This window comes from Erythrolamprus reginae, chromosome 2, assembly GCF_031021105.1.
Source record: "Erythrolamprus reginae isolate rEryReg1 chromosome 2, rEryReg1.hap1, whole genome shotgun sequence".
Classification (NCBI taxonomy): Eukaryota; Metazoa; Chordata; class Lepidosauria; order Squamata; family Dipsadidae; genus Erythrolamprus; species Erythrolamprus reginae.
In genome coordinates, this window is record NC_091951.1 from 324,831,572 (window position 1) to 324,845,622 (window position 14,051).

Sequence of the window (14,051 nt, forward strand, 5' to 3'; positions counted from 1 at the left end):
CTCTAAACATAGCATATGCTTTTTTAATTTCAAGATTGTAAAAGAAGCCGTTTCTACAAATGCTATTGTGCAAATTACATGGAACAGATGTGTACTCAAGAAGTGGAACAGAATGTTCAATACTGTTGAGTTTTATAGGATTACATTAATTTATTTGAAAACAAAAATGCAAGCAAATTGGTATTTTCTAAGGGTTGACTCTTAGGGAAGTAATGGTAAGTTCCTTATAATATGTTAACCTCCTTTCAGTTCCAGGTCAGAGCTGAATGTAAACTGACCTACACTGTTTCCCTGAAAATAAGTCACTCCTGAAATTAAGACATAGGAGACGTTTCATAGAATTGCCTAATATAAGGCATCCCCCAAAAGTAAGACATAGGAGACGTTTCATTTCGCAGCATTTCCGAACAAAACATATATAACACTGCTGTCCATAAATTGCATCCCAAAATGCTGCATCAATCAGATTTAAAACACATCCAACTTGCATGCAACATGCAGCTGTGTATTTGGATGCATTTTTGCTGCAGCAGGATACAGGATACAATTCAATGAAAAAAAATAAGACATCCCCTGAAAATAAGACGTAGCACATCTTTGGGAGCAAAAATTAATGTAAGACACTGTCTTATTTTGGGGAAAACAGGGTAGTAAACTCAGTTCACCCACTGTGTCGAGGCATCTTCTTAAATCAGGGGTCTTCAAACTTGGCAACTTTAAGACTTGTGGACTTCAAATCCCAGAATTCTGGACGTTGAAGTCCACAAGTCTTAAAGTTGCCAACTTGGAGATTTCTGTCTAAAATGAACAGTATAAAAACTAAGGTTAATTGTGTAAGATCCTATTGACTTAGTTTTTGCTTGGTTGATTGAAAGATGTCACTTAAACAGAAGATAGAAAATTAAATTATTGTGCTGTTATTACAGGTTTTAGCTGTGAATTCAGAGAAACTCTGAAATAAATCTTTCTTGAGCCCTTCAGCAATCTGGATTAACCTGTCCTTGTCTTTTGGCCTAAAAAGTCACTTGATTGTGAAATGTGAGGCTATATAAATATGATTTATAAACAAAATAAACAATCTTCCCTGGATTACAGCAAAAATAATATGGAATTGCATGTGCATATGTGAAGAAAACAATACATGTCCTTTTAAGGCACTTTTGAAAAGGAAAAATAGAAATGTACAAAATATGTTACTAAATATATTCAAAAATGTTTGTAAATCTCTGAAAACAAAAATGTAAACATACATGTTGGACATTAGTACACAGTTTTCTGTTTTGAACTGTGCACAAAAGCTACATATTTTGAAATCTTTTGAAATGAACATAGATGTGTCCTAATTCAGGCATTTAAAAGTCAAAAGTGTTCGGAAACTTCAGATCGTGCAGAATGCAGCTGCGAGAGCAGTCATGGGCTTACCTAGGTATGCCCATGTTTCACCAACACTCCGCAGTCTGCATTGGTTGCCAATCAATTTCCGGTCACAATTCAAAGTGTTGGTTATGACCTTTAAAGCCCTTCATGGCACTGGACCAGAATATCTCCGAGACCGCCTTCTGCCGCACGAATCCCAGCGACCGATTAGGTCCCACAGAGTGGGCCTTCTCCGGGTCCTGTCAACCAAACAATGTCGGTTGGCGGGCCCCAGGGGAAGAGCCTTCTCTGTGGTGGCCCCGACTCTCTGGAACCAACTCCCCCCAGAGATTAGAACTGCCCCTACTCTCCTTGCCTTTCGTAAGCTCCTTAAAACCCACCTTTGTCGTCAGGCATGGGGGAACTGAGACATCTCCCCCGGGCATATACAATTTATGCATGGTATGTTTGTATGTATGTTTGCTTAGTAAATGGGGTTTTTAAAATATTTTAAATTACAATTTAGATTTGTCAGGAATTGTTGTATTCTGTTGTGAGCCGTCCCGAGTCTGCGGAGAGGGGCGGCATACAAATCTAAATAATAAATAAATAAATAAATAAATAAATAAATAAATAAATAAATAAATAAATAAATAAATAAATAAATAAATAAATAAATAAATAAATAAATAAATAAATAAATAAATAAATAAATAAATAAATAAATAAATAATTTTTTTTTAAAAAGTGTGCAGCAGCCAACACAGTTCTAGGCTGCATTAACAGAAAAATAGAATCAAGATCACATGAAGTGTTAATACCACTTTATAAGACCTTGGTAAGGCCACACTTAGAATACTGCATTCATTTTTGATTGTCACAATACAAAAGTATGTTGAGACTCTAGAAAAAGTGCAGAGAAGAGCAATAAAGATGATTAGGGAACTGGAGACTAAAACATATGAAGAACGGTTGCAGTTTAATGAAAAGAAAGACCTGAGGAGACATGAGAGCAATGCTCCAATATCTCAGCGGTTGCCACAAAGAAGAGGAAGTCAACCTATTCTCCAAAGCATCTGAGGGTAGAACAAGAAGCAATGGGTGGAAATTAAACAAGGAGAGAAGTAACTTAGAACTAAGGAGAAATTTCCTGACAGAACAATTAAGAGAGCATATGTACCAAGACAAATTTGTTGTTTGTCCAATCACAAATAATCCGTGGAACAGCTTGCCTCCAGAAGTTATGAATGCTCCAACACTGGAAGTTTTAAAGAAAATGTTGGATAACCATCTGTCTGAAGTAGTATCTGTCTAAGCAGGGTGTTGGACTAGAAGACTTCCAAGATCCCTTCCAACTCTGTTGTTATTATTATTATTATTAAAGAACAGCATATAGGTTCTAATATAACTCATGCAACATTAGAAATAAGCACTGAAAAGGCACATGGCTCTTGCTTTGATGGGCTTGTTATAATCCAGTAATGCTTTAGAGTGCAAATCACATTGTTCTTGAATGGTTTCTTCGGGAAAATTCTACTGCTATGTATAATTTACGCTATATTCTAAGCAACGGAAGAAATACTCTCAGTATCCAATTTAGTATACAAAAATAAGTGAATAGTAATTTCTTTGTCAAGTTAAAATCAAAGATAAGATCATGTAAAAGAGTGCTTTTAAAAGTAAGGCATTAAGGAATAACTGCTGGTGATCTTGAAGTACATCCGTAGCATACAGTATGGATTCTAAATTAAAGCACTACTTCTTGGTGCATTCTTTAAAAAAAAAGATTACTAATGCACAAATTAAAATGCAAAGTGGAACAACCTGACTGATTACATTCTTTTCCTCAGATGACTACTTTTTTAATATACAGGACTTAAAGTGTGTATAGGAGATACTGTTGATGTAGAAACACTTCCCAATACTATCTAACTAAGTAATTTGATTTTAAGGTAACTAGAAAACAATTATGAAACTTGAAAATTTTACATTGTGTCTCATGATGTGACTGCTTCCAGAAAATCTAACTGTCTATTTTAATCCAAAAGCACCAACTTCTCTTCTGGATCTTTATTTGACTTTTTTCTTCCTCTCTAAAAATATTGAGAAATGTTTTATTCTGAAATGATCTGTAGTTATTTTAGAAACATAGAAACATAGAAGACTGACGGCAGAAAAAGACCTCATGGTCCATCTAGTCTGCCCTTATACTATTTCCTGTATTTTATCTTACAATAGATATATGTTTATCCCAGGCATATTTAAATTCAGTTACTGTGGATTTATCTACCACGTCTGCTGGAAGTTTGTTCCAAGGATCTACTACTCTTTCAGTAAAATAATATTTTCTCATGTTGCTTTTGATCTTTCCCCCAGCTAATTTCAGATTGTGTCCCCTTGTTCTTGTGTTCACTTTCCCATTAAAAACACTTCCCTCCTGAACCTTATTTAACCCTTTGACATATTTAAATGTTTCGATCATGTCCCCCCTTTTCCTTCTGTCCTCCAGACTATACAGATTGAGTTCATTAAGTCTTTCCTGATACGTTTTTTGCTTAAGACCTTCCACCATTCTTGTAGCCCGACTTTGGACCCATTCAATTTTGTCAATATCTTTTTGTAGGTGAGGTCTCCAGAACTGAACACAGTATTTCAAATGTGGTCTCACCAGCGCTCTATATAAGTGGATTTTGATTTAGAAAAAAAGCTTTGGCTTATACTGTATTCAAATTTCTGTAAAACTGTAGCATTACTGTAAAACTGTAGCATTATTTTCCTTAGGCCTAAGTCCCATTTGTAAAATGGGAATCCTAATGGAACACTTGACGTTGTGAATATCTTAGTGAATAAATGTAAAAACATTAGCTGGGATTATAAATTGTGTTAAGCATGTTGTGTTTGGTTTTGATTTCTGGTGCCTGCTAATCTTGTCTGAGCTCCAAGAAAAACGGTGTTCAGAATGCTTCAGACTTGGATGGAAGTCTACAGGGAAACATCAGGATTATAGGCTATTTTGAAAAACTGAAAAAGCATGTCCAGTATGTGGCTATATCCATAAAATCATCAAGAGTGGCACTTATGTGGAAGACAAACCACTAGAATATAAATTAAGAGCAATGTCATGATGATGTCATGATGATGTCACTGACCTGGTTCGGTCGGTGCCGATCCATGGGCGCTGCTATCTTTTTTTAATTTTTTTTTAAAAATGATTTTTTTCCCTCTGAGCATATGCAGAAGTCGAGTTTCCAGCACTGTGCATGTGGTCGCCATCTTGTTTTTGGCTTTTCTGGGAAGGGGGATTTTTCAGCACTGTGCATGAAGTGCACCCACGTGGCACGGGAGGAAGTGAACCAGTAAGTTGGAACCCACCCTTGTTGACTGTCAGCCCAAAGCCATCTTTATTGGGCTCTTTGGCCTGCCACATTTTATATCATTCTACTATGCATTTTCTATTGTGGGGAAATGGGAGGGGGGATTGCATGAGGTTGTTAGCATGTAGCCATACCAAATTTCTTCTAAAAAGCCAAGGTCATCCTTTGTTTCTGCACCTGCACGGAAGGAGTTTACCATGCACTCTGCCAGCATGGTAAATGAAAAATCGACAACATAGTGGAGTTGTGGTTGTGAGGACTGGGGACTTGAACTTTCAATTGGGACTTGAACCTCAGAGGACTTCAGATTTGGGTTTCACCCAGATGTAACAACATGGCTCTAATAATAAATTGGGACTTTGAGGAATACTTTGAGTCAGACTCTGATTTAATTTTGGATGCTATTTGGGACCCTGATACTGATGATGTTACCTAGTTGGGTAATGAAATGTCTGCAAGAAAATAACCAAGTCAGTGAACACCAAGGATTCCAGTGATATCAATGAGATATGGTTGAAAGTTGACCTGTTCAAGGAGCAGGATTGATATTTCTTAGACAGTTCATGCTTGTGAGTTTCATTCTATTTCTACAGTTCTCTACAGTGCTAAACAAAATTTGGATGTTGACAAAATCATAGTAGCTGGTTCATATATCATACTAAGTCATAAATAATTACGATACATTTTATCTATCTATCTATCTATCTATCTATCTATCTATCTATCTATCTATCTATCTATCTATCTATCTATCTATTAGCTTTATTTATTAGATTTATTAGATTTGTATGCCGCCCTTTCCAAAGACTCGGGGCGGCTCACAACAATAACAACAATATAACAAATCTAATACATTAAAGAAGTCTAAAACCCATTATTTAAAAATCATACAACACACTCATACCATACATAAATATAACCCAGGGGTTCAGCTTCCCCATGCCTGACAACATAAGTGGGTCTTTAATAGCTTATGAAAGGCAAGGAGGGTGGGGGTAGTTCTAATCTCCGGGGGGAGTTGGTTCCAGAGGGTCGGGGCCGCCACAAAGAAGGGTCTTCCCCTGGGGTCTGCCAAACGGCATTGTTTTGTCAACAGGACCCGGAGAAGGCCAACTCTGTGGGACCTAATAGGTTGCCGGGATTCTTGCGGCAGTAGGCGGTTCCGAAGGTATTCTGGTCCGATGCCATGAAGGGCTTTATAGGTCATTACCAACACTTTGAATTGTGACCGGAAACTAATCGGCAACCAGTGCAGGCCACGGAGTGTTGACGAAACGTGGGCAGATCTAGGAAGCCCCATGATAGCTCTCGCGGCCGTATATCATTTACTTCCTGAATATTCAAAATATAAATGAATAACGATAAAATGTCTGGTACAACAAGATTTATTTCATTGTTTTAGTTTTTGAAATAAGCCACTGTTAATGCAAACATTGAAAAAGCCATGTGAAAATTGTGCATTTATTCTGTTGCTGTTATACTACTATAAGAAAAGCCGTATAGTATTTATAGCTCTTTATTGTCTTTGCATATTCATGATTTCTTTATTTTTCGACTATTCATGAATTATTTCACATTATAGTCACACATTTTCCTTTGACTAAATGCTGCTTTTCAAGATTAAATTGTGATTGAGCTACAACTTGATTAATAATCCAGATAAGACTGGAAGTTATTAATTTATTGTATTTAAAATTTATAGTCCTAGTTCATGAACGGAAATGTTCATAAAATACCCATCCGAATGGACTTGTTAAAATAATTTTAAAGTAAGTTTTGTAATCTATAATGTAATGTTCAGAGTGCAGAAACTGGGTTGGATAGTCCCAAGCATTTTTCTAGTATATTAAATTTAGGATATTTATCCTAAATTTCATATACTAGAAAAATAATTATTGGGATGATCCAACCCAGATTAGAGTTTTATGTGTAAAAAATAATGCCAGATACTCAAGATGACTTTACAAAAGGTGAAGGAACATGAGCCATTATTTCTGATAACCATTGGGTAATTGAAAAAAAAACCCCTAAGGGATACCAAAAAGAAGTCGCTGTGACTTTTCATTGATTAAAAAGACTATGTTAATTATGTCAAGCTCTGGAAAATCCTTTAAAAAATGGGAATCCCATTGTTCTCATGGAACAATGCAGTCAAGAAGCCATAATATGAGTAGGACAGGGAGAAATGAACTGATTTCAAGTTGGCAAAGGAGAGTGTTTGTTCTCCCTGTATTTATTTAACTTGTATACCAAATATAAATTAATGGAAGTTGGATTGGAAAAAGATGAGTGTGGTTTTAAAATAAGAGGAAGGAACATCGATAACCTGCACTATCTTTTCATTCTATGTAAGCCAAAGTTGAAGCAGGAAGAGTATTGGTGCCTATAATGTTAGATCATTACAAACCACCCTTTTGTATATTTTGATTATTGGGAAATAATTCCATAGTTACACTGGGCAAATAGAGAGTAAGATGCGATGTTCCTTGGAGCCATATGTTCCTCACCAAGGATGGTTTAGTCAGCAAGATATTCATTTTATGCAGTAAATTGATTTGTTTCTACAGGAGGAACAGAAACCAGCTAATCTATATTTATTGAGATGATAATTCATAGTACACTTTCCATTCTCTAATTTTTATCAAGAAGGCCCAATATAAAATAAATAAGATAAAAAAAGTTGCACAGCATAAGAAATAATTTTTATTCCAATAAAAAAACATGTGGGGAATTTAACTTAGCAAGGATGTGGAAATAAGAGGCAAACCAAATAACTTTTGAGAGTCTCCTAACTTTGAGTTTGTAATATTTCTTCAGAATATTTTAGGAGTGCTTCATCTATTATAGCAGAAACATTCTGCTAAACATGATACTTTCTCTCAAAATATAGGATGCAGGAAAGGATATAGGATTCAATCAGGAGCGGATTGCTCCTACCTCCTGCTACCAGTGCACTGTGCACGCAGCATGGAGAGCAGTGGTGGGCCCGACCCTAAATGGTGGGGAACATGGTTCTGGTGGTGGACATGTAGCATGTAGCCTAGCTCCGGACCTACACCTGCCCTGCCCCGCTGTGAGCGCTGCCCTCCCCTGCCATGAGCCCCTCGCTCACCTCTCGTACCGGGTCCCTCCCAACTACACTGCTGCCGTTCGCCCCAAGAGCGAGAAACAAGTGAGATGAACGGCAGCAAGCGGGCGGTGGAGGGGCAAACGTTGGCAGGCAGTGGCGAGTGGGCACTTACGTGTTTGCCCATTTCTGGGGGTTTTCGCTTCTGCGCATGCACAGAAGCAACCCCCCCCAAATCGTGCTTGCACATGCGCGCACATGAAGGGGGAAATGGGGGCGTTGCTCTGGGTCTGTTCTGGTAGGGCCGGGAATGGTAGCCCGCTCCTGATGGGGAGTCTCATGTGTGTGCATGTGTGTATGCATTCCCAGCATGATTTTGCTTCCGCACATGCGCCGGAACCAAAAATGTGCCAAAATCCTGTGAGGGGGTCCGTGTGTGTGTGAGATTTTGGTGATTTTTGGCTTCTGTGCTTGCGCGGAATCAAAAAATACTAAAATCTCACACGCTCAAATATCTTCTTGCCAAATTTTGCTTCTGTACATGTGCAGAATACAAAAAAAATTAAAGAAAAAGATGGCGGCACCCAAGGGACTGGCACTGGCGCATTCATGCGCAAATTGTGCAATCTGGTGGCTGCTACTGGTGCACAGTCGCGTAGCACACCGGTAGCAACCCATCCCTGAAACCAACCGTTTCCTCTAAGCTGTATTTTTTTGTACTATGCAGGCAAAGAAAAAAGGGTAAATCCACTTCAAATACTATGTAAATAAAAACAGAACACTGCTACTCTTTTAATGTGCGTGCGGCTCCTTCTTTTACATGCATAACAAAGACGGCATTTTAGCAGTTTTGACATATTGTGTCTCCTGTAATCCAGTTTCAAGCTTCATGCTTTAGAAAACAAATCAGTACTTCAAGCTGTACATTTTCTGGGTACAATAAACAGACTGGAAATTATAGCTCTTTATTATGTGCGTATCTCCAGATGCTTGAGGTTAAGTTGATTAAATATTATATATAGGATATGATTCCTGGTCATCATTCTAAACAACGTTCATGTTTAGAAGAATAAAATAGGTGATATAAAGTTTTTGGATGCATCTTGCACTCACGAAGGGGGTTGTTTTGTTTCCAGAAGTGCAAAAAGGGCAACAATAAAGACTGCAAAAAAGCCCATACTCTTTCTTAAGACCAAGATGAAATTAAGATTCTTCTGTGAGATGGTTCCCCCACAGCACAACGGGTTGTATCCGATTTTCTGTTTACGTGAACTGGGCCCTTGTTACATATTTGTATCTGCTCATTGAACCGTGTTTTGTTTTATGTTTCCTGCTGTTATCCTGTTGGTAAAGGTCAAACAATCACTTCAGGAAATGGGAACAGGGAGGAGAATGGTTGGAAAATAAAATGTTTTCCAGCTTCCCTTTTTCCACTGTTTTCTATACTTCGACACACCCATCCCACCCTTTCACCAAAGGATGCTGTACAAACTCAATCAATTTAACTTTTGGAAAGGGGTTAGGATATTAGAGGATACGGAGGCAGCATCCATGAACTATATTTCCCAGGTATACTATTCAGTTGACATGCTCAGTACCAGAATGGGATCTTCAAGGGCATGCTGTTTGAATTTTGTATCCACCCTTGAGTCCTGTCTATCTGGGTTAAATATTCCCAAAGCAATTAAAACAAATTTATTCCAGTCATGACACCCCAATTAGAACAAAGAACCTATTGAAGACCAGTGAGAATTGAAATGACTTGTGGGATAATCTGTTCCCAGCATTTTAATGTAGATCAGTGTTATCTACTTACCTGTATTTATTTACCTGTATTTTTAATAGATTTCAATTCTTTTAAGTAATAGATGTGTTGTGTATTTGTCAAGTTGCTTCCATAGATACATAGAAACATAGAAACATAGAAGTCTGACGGCAGAAAAAAACCTCATGGTCCATCTAGTCTGCCCTTATACTATTTTCTGTATTTTATCTTAGGATGGATATATGTTTATCCCAGGCATGTTTAAATTCAGTTACTGTGGATTTATCTACCACGTCTGCTGGAAGTTTGTTCCAAGGATCTACTACTCTTTCAGTAAAATAATATTTTCTCATGTTGCTTTTGATCTTTCCCCCAACTAACTTCAGATTGTGTCCCCTTGTTCTTGTGTTCACTTTCCTATTAAAAACACTTCCCTCCTGGACCTTATTTAACCCTTAATATATTTAAATGTTTCAATCATGTCCCCCCTTTTCCTTCTGTCCTCCAGACTATACAGATTGAGTTCATTAAGTCTTTCCTGATACGTTTTATGCTTAAGACCTTCCACCATTCTTGTAGCCCGTCTTTGGACCCGTTCAATTTTGTCAATATCTTTTTGTAGGTGAGGTCTCCAGAACTGAACACAGTACAGTATTCCAAATGTGGTCTCACCAGCATTCTATATAGCGGGATCATAATCTCCCTCTTCCTGCTTGTTATACCTCTAGCTATGCAGCCAAGCATCCTACTTGCTTTCCCTACCGCCTGACTGCACTGTTCACCCATTTTGAGACTGTCAGAAATCACTGCATTAAAGATTTAAGTACAATGCTATATCAGGTTTTTTTGATTATAAGACTACTACCATTATTTTTTTATTTTTACGGTTTTCCTATAAACTTTGACATATTTTAATTAAATGCAGCAACATATTGCAAATCTAGTAACATCTATTTATTACTGGGCCACCCAATTATTTTCTATTTTTATACTGTCCTTCAACCAAGCTCTCAAGGATGCTTACAAAAGCAAAGTATTATTAATGACATTTTATGTCAATATGTAACATGTTTGCCTAAAAGTAAAGAAAGTCAATGATAACAGATAAAAACCTCAACAAAACATTAAAACATTAAAGCTGCAATTCCATAATTGAATAGGCTAAATCAAAAAGCCAATATGTATTTATACTGAGGGCATTCTATAAGATTGGTTCAAAAGAAAATTATTTCCTGCATGCATGTCAAATCCCCCCTTTGATTAGACAGATCCTGTGATGATTCAATATTGAGCAGAGACCAAGACAAGGAGGTTTAATGTCTCCATGGTTGCTTCATGAATTTATGGATAATATGTACAAGAAATTATATAGAGATTGTTTAGGAAATGAAAGTTTATTTATTATTTATTTATTATTTAGATTTGTATGCCGCCCCTCCTCTTATGTTCATTTGTATGCAATTGATGCAACCCTATTGGTCAAGAATCAAAATAATTTGAGCCAACATTAGATTCTCTAACATGAATTTCAAAATTAATAAAAGACCAAGAGAATTGGAACCAACAAGTTTTTCATACCTGGCAAAAGAAGAGCAAGTTGATGGATCTGTGTGCCTAAAAACAGAAAAATAGTTGAAAATATTGTAAGATGTACAAATGTTGCTAGAAAGATAGGGTATAAAATATGCTCTGTTCCAAGGAGCATTTGTTAAAATATGAAAAAAAAGTTGCTGTGGAAATGTGCTCTTGTTAGATGGAAATAAGAGTTGGGTATTATAGAAGAAACATAAAAGTAAGCGGAATGCAATGGGAATGGGAGATTTAAGATATCTATGTAACAAAGCATGAAGAAATGGGTGAAGGCAAGAATAATTACAATACTGGATGTGCTACAAAGCTATTTTTACCTATGAGAGATTAAGCATGAGATCAAAAGTCCTTGGGCGTATTGAAATTTAAGAATGTAGAACTTATTATTGATAAATTCTAGTTCAGTTATTTCACCATGAACTCTTTCAATTAACCGAGGATAATTATGTCATTGCAAACCAAGTCCCAGAATATAGTAAGCTATTGTTCACAAATGGTAGGATATATCAAATTACAAAATGAGCCCATACAGGAATTTCTGCAATAGCATAGAAACAGAAACATAGAAGACTGACGGCAGAAAAAGACCTCATGGTCCATGTAGTCTGCCGTTATACTATTTTCTGTATTTTATCTTAGGATGGATATATGTTTATCCCAGGCATGTTTAAATTCAGTTACTGTGGATTTATCTACCACATCTGCTGGAAGTTTGTTCCAAGGATCTACTACTCTTTCAGTAAAATAATATTTTCTCAAGTTGCTTTTGATCTTTCCCCCAACTAACTTCAGATTGTGTCCCCTTGTTCTTGTGTACAGATTGAGTTCATTAAGTCTTTCCTGATACGTTTTATGCTTAAGACCTTCCACCATTCTTGTAGCCCGTCTTTGGACCCGTTCAATTTTGTCAATATCTTTTTGTGGGTGAGGTCTCCAGAACTGAACACAGTATTCCAAATGTGGTCTCACCAGTGCTCTATATAGCGGGATCATAATCTCCCTCTTCCTGCTTGTTATACCTCTAGCTATGCAGCCAAGCATCCTACTTGCTTTCCCTACCGCCTGACTGCACTGTTCACCCATTTTGAGACTGTCAGAAATCACTACCCCTAAATCCTTTTCTTCTGAAGTATTTGCTAACACAGAACTGCCAATACAATACTCAGATTGAGGATTCCTTTTCCCCAAGTGTATTATTTTACATTTGGAAACATTAAACTGCAGTTTCCATTGCTTTGACCATTTATCTAGTAAAGCTAAATCAGACAACAGATAGCAGATAACATTCGCTGTGATTACATGTCATTAAAAAAAAATGAAATCATTTCTTTAATCAATTTATCTGGACTTGCAATGATATGTTGTTGAGCTTTAAACTGATCATAAAGTGCTGGATTCACAAGTAAGCTAGGTTAAACATGCCTGTTTCAGGGTGTTGTTGCTATATCCTGCATACTAGTAAAGTAATTGTTGTGGATAAAAGAAATATCTGTTTTAGATTGGGTATCTGTCGGCAGCAATATGTTGATCTACAAGTCAAAGCTTTAGTAAAGGAAATACCATTGTCCAGGATATATATTTTCCATTTTTCAAAGTATATTTTTTCCATGATGTTTGAAAAATTGTGGAGGTTGGGAATAGTGCTGGAGAATTGAAAAAGGGCTTATATATTCCTATTATCAGAAATGTGAGAAGGAAGATTTGGGGTACTGTAATTATGTTCTGGTAAACCTCATACAGATACCAGACAAAGTTCTGGACCAGATTATTAAGACGTTGGTTTGTAAGCGTGTAGAAACTAATGCGTGGCATGAATAAGTCGGGTCATTCCAATTTGATATTTTTCATAGAATGGTTAATTTATGCATGGTATGTCTGTATGTTTGATTGGTTTATTAAATTAGGGTTTTTAAATTAACTTAAATATTAGATTTGTTTATATTGTCTTATTATTGTTGTTAGCCGCCCCGAGTCTACGGAGAGGGGCGGCATACAAATCTAATAAATAAATAAAATAAATAAATACTCTTGATGCACATAGTACACTTGATTTCAGCAAAACATTCTTTTACAAAATTCTATATGTGCTGGACTACAATACCATTAGAGGTATATAGAGCTAATTGAACAGCCATACCAAATAAGTCTATATTTAGGTTCTAGGCTCTTTCTTCTTCATTTGGGCACTGAAGCAGTAAAGCAAATTTGTATTCATGGGGTCTTATTTCAGACCAAATTCATATACCCCTACTAGAGATAGTATTGATACCAACTTGGCATCAGTGCTGTGCTTTCTTGGTGGTATCCTCTTTAAGCATGCAAACTGATTTTCTCCTGCTTTGGCTACGAAACTGAAATTCCACAAGCACCTTCTTCTCTTACCTTGTTTTTGATTTTGGCACTCTTTAATTAATTGCATAGGCAGCCTTACCATGGCTATTGCTGTTGGAAAAATGTCTGACTTTAAAACTGGATATTTATATGATTGCTTTTTATGTTTATAAACATGTTTATTTTTACGTGAAAGGACCGCCCTTTGCTTGCAGCACTGCTGCGGTGTCCTTTTTCGTAAAAATAACAATGTTTATTTTTACGTGAAGACTTCCCTTTGAAGGAGCTGGGGAATCCCTCCCACAAAGAGATTCCAGGGGCGGAGCTTTGACGTCACCGGCAGGTTGCTAAGAACGCCAAGGTGATCACTTCCTGGCGTCCTTAGCAACCTGCCGGTGACGTCAAAGCTCCGGCCCCAGAATCTCTTCATGGGAGGGATTCCCCGTTCAAGTTCGGGTTCAGCCGAATTTTGTGTAAAGTTCGTCCAAACTTGCTGAACCCGAACACCGTTGGGTTCGCCCATCACTACTGGCAACGCACCATCAGTGTAGACAGTACAGAAGATGAC